The following is a 4,432-nucleotide window of genomic DNA, read 5'->3' as shown; positions in this document are numbered from 1 at the left end:
TATTTACATGATCTAAAAATACAACATTTATTTTAGCTGCATTATTCCAAAACTATAGTATCTTAAATCATGGAATGAAGCATGGTATTATAAAATCTTTGGTGCATATACAACACACACAGATTGCAACTCAGTTGTACCCCATTTTGATCAGGGTTTCTGTTTTATAATATGTCACTTATAATATCCTTTCCTAAAGCAGTGAGCCAAATGATAAAAAATATCACTGTCAAATTGGTAGAAAGTATGTGTATGTTACAGATTGGAAGTAGGGCATGTTAAGTATGCACAACTTTTAGATCCACTCATCTTTCCATTCTCCACCTTAACTCTCTCGTTATTAAAATTTTTGAAATGCCCTATCTCCTGCCATGATTCTATCCTCCACTGTGTCTTCCCCTTTCAATAGTTTTGCAATTATTCTTGAACTGGTTGACATCTGAATACCAACTTACATTATGTACGAAGTGGGGCTAATAAGCTTCTTGTATTAATTGAGTCAGCACATCAAAATGCCAAGGACCATGTCCTTAATTTGTTACGTGTTTAAACAACATTGGCTTGACTAATACTTTTTGTTATTTTATTCAAGCTCATATCTTTTAGAAGACTGCTTACTGAAACAGCTGAATAGAGAAGGACATATTACCAAAATAAAGTATTTTATTTTTTTTAAATGACTAGCTAATCTCACTGTATCAGATCTGGTCAATTCAACCTACAATGTTTTCACAGATATTTAATGGCATGTGTAGTCTCTGATGTAAACATAAAGCTAAATTCTAGCTAAGACTAAGTGCCGGATCTCCTTGAGTTTTATAGCTGTAGCTAGAACTTGCTTGTTTCTGCTTTTGTTTTTGCTAATAATTTAGTCTACTGAGAAGGTTAATAAGATCACATCTCCAATGAGAGAGATTAGTAATTCTGTGGACTTGAGTGCTCTATGGATCTGAGATTGAAACCCGACTCCGCTTCTTAAGTATACATCATCAGGCAACCCAATTAATCTTTACCAATCGTATTTGCAAAACAGATAATTATATCTACTTTGACTAAAAGTTTTTCATGGAATAATGAGAATAAGTGACTTAACATGCCTAAAACCATTTACAATGCAGAGTAGGAACATAGCAAATTTGTAAGGTATTAATTCTCAAGTAACCAGTTCAACTAGAAGGCAACTTATTTGTTAAAGCCAGCATCTCATTATTGATTAGGAAACTATTGATCCATATATTGTAGGTAGGAAAGTCTCTCTCAAAAAGAAATCTACTCAGAAAAATAAATAAAAAATCACAAGTGATTATTAGTCGATCTCTGAGGAAATTTACTTAGATTTGGCAAAAATATGAATGACAACACTGATAGCCTGCTATGGTTTGAATGTTTTGTACCCATACTTGTTCATGTATTAGAAGTTTGGTTCCCCGAATGCCAATATAGAAGCTAAGGATCATTGCAGAAGTGGGCCTAGTGGAGGATTCTGAGAGCACTGGGGCACTATACTTGGAAGGGAATACAAGTCTCCTAGAGTGAATTCTTGCAGGTGTAGGTTGTTATGAAAACCTGAGCCTGACCCTAGTCTCTAGCTTGCTTCCTATATTGAGATGTGATGTTTATTCACACACACACTCCAATCATTTTGTGATGCCAACTACTGTTAGGCTTCGCAGAGGAGAAATCAGTGGAATTAATGGAACCATCCAATCTTGGATTTTGAGACCCTAAAACTGTCAGCTGAATAAATATGTACTTTATAAAATTAACCATCAACTATTTCATTATGGTAATGAAAACTAGACTAATAAGTAACCTGGTACTTTTTTTTTTCACCTCCCAAATGATAGACAATTACCCAAGTTTGAACAGACTTTCCTAAAAGGGTAAAACACTTCTTTTGAACAATTCTTGAATGAGTCAACTCTTTCACATTGAAAGTCTTTTTTATTGTCTTAAATTTATCATGCATGGAGTGACCTTGTAAGAATATTGGGATGTAGTTTTTGTATCTGTTCTTTTGAAAATGAATAGAAAGAAGCTATGCAGAGCAGAGGAAGCAGCTGGACTTTGTTGCTGTCCTAAGTACTTGCAGGCAACTACATAGAGACATCTGAAGCATGAACTGCCTTTCATATTAGCCCCAAACAGAGCAGGAGGTCAAATTTTTTACTGTCATGCTAGTAATTCTTTGGATCTGTGCTGCCTTGAGGACAGAGTGTGACTGATGGGTGAGGCAGTGCCCTATGCTGAGGCAATCTCCAAAGGGGAACAACAATTGAGAGAAACCTGTCAATAGCAATTTCAAAAGTTGTGTAATAAAATCTTCATTCCATAAAATCTCCCAAGTTTGGCAGCTTAGCATCTAACACATGAAAAGATCCTAGCAACTAATGATTGTCCAAGCCAATAGTGCTACAAAATTTTTCTAAGACCCGTTGATACCTAAAGAACAAAATTTTATTTTGTCACAATTCTGAAGACTGCTATGTCAATGATCAAGTTTCTGGAAGGTTTGAGGATCTGTTGAGGACTGTTCTGTACTTTCAAAATTATGCTCATTGCAGTGCTCCCTAGAGGAAAAGAAAAATGTGCCCTCACTTGACAGTCGGTGGAAAGGTAAGTTGAGTGAATTTTCATAAGGGCCTTAAAGAAGTTCTCATGGCCTCATTACACCTGCATTATAGAAGGAACACATTTCAACCACAGCAATGGTACAACCCTTCCTCTTCTTGGCTAGTGAGTACCACGTAAACAAGGTGCAAATAAAACACAGCTGCTTGCCTGGGTACAATATTTTCACTAGAACTGATGAATAGAGGCTTTGGATCCAGGACTGTATTTGATAATCATGTATATTTTTGTAAGCCCTACAAATGACTAATGTTCAAAATAGTTTGAATTTCAATGGGAAGTAAAGAAGTGATTGTAGCTCCTGCTATCATCAACAATTTAATTTCCCTAGTGTCTTCAAAGTTTTGTCCAAAGGTATTTTGATAAAATTGACATAATAAAATACCTAATGTGCTGTTGCCATCAATCCTTGACTTATTAAATGTGCACTTGTGTAGAATAAATACATGAAGGGAGAATTACTGTGGAATTCTTGTTAAGTATTTAATACATATCATTGCATATACTTTGACAATTTAATTTTGACCTATTTTATTATCTCAGTTGTTATTTCCTTTATTTATCAATATATTGGCACATAGTGAATGTCTTTGTTGCTCTTAGTTCACTCTTCATATAAAACTGAAAATCTTATTCTACACTAATCTTTGATGAAAAATGCCAATGAGAATCATTTGTGGACCTAGAATGGGAGCACTTAAGTCATTGTGATTTTCTGAAAATTAGTTTTTTTCTAATTTCCACCTTTACAAATATTCTGTTATGACACTTTTCAGATATAATCTTTTTTAAAAGATTTATTCATTTTATTTGAAAGGTTGAGTTACAGAGAAGAAGAGTGAGAGAGAGAGAAAGAGAGGAAGAGAGAAAGAGAGATAGAGAGAGAGGTCTTCCATCCACAGCTTCACTCCCCAGATGGCCGCAACAAGCGGAGCTGCACCAATCCAAAGCCATCAGCCAGGAGCCTCTTCCAGGTCTCCCACTTGGGTGCAGGGGTCCAAGGACTTGGGCCATCCTCCACCGCTTTTCCCAGGCCATAGCAAAGAGCTGGATAGGAAGTAAAACAGCCAAGACTCAAACTGGCACCCATACAGATATGATATTAATCAGCATAAGTTAATGGACATTGAATGATCAGTAAATAAACAACAAAGTTTTTCTAAAATATATGGAATATCTGAAATTTCATGCTTTAAATTTATGGAGAATTGGAATGTCTTATATTATATGATCATGACTTAAAAGATAGTTTTAACTTTTTCTATGAATACTTTCGTGTAATTTTAATTTTATAAAATTCGAATTCAAGTGATTGATGCTGCTTTCTGAAGCATTAACTTTGATCTAGCAACTTATGTTTAATTTTTCTATTCACTAGCCTTAAATAAAACACTAAATCTTATAATAGTGAGAACAATTAGTATATCATTCTTCTCTACTACTGAAGAAAAGAAAGAAAATTGCATTCTGTGATGGCTATAAAGTCACCTAATTGCAGCCAACCTACATAAAATGTATATATATGGAACATCAATATGATAATAAGGTATTAATTTATGTTCTTTTTTATCTGTAAAATGCACAGATTAATCATCTGATTCACTTTAGCTTGGCACTTTAGGAGTAAAATGCACTTTGAAGATATTTAATATTGTGCATAGTAAATTAAGGTGAGGAAATGAGATTGCTCGGCTAACTCAATCATGGACATTTTGATTAAAAGGATTATGTGTAGTAAACTGGTTCTGTACAAAAGGCAGCGTACTACAGGGAAACTATACTATTCACTTTGAAAACAAGA

Source organism: Oryctolagus cuniculus, chromosome 8 (genome assembly GCF_964237555.1).
Source record: "Oryctolagus cuniculus chromosome 8, mOryCun1.1, whole genome shotgun sequence".
Taxonomy (NCBI): Eukaryota; Metazoa; Chordata; class Mammalia; order Lagomorpha; family Leporidae; genus Oryctolagus; species Oryctolagus cuniculus.
This window is presented reverse-complemented; position numbering follows the sequence as displayed.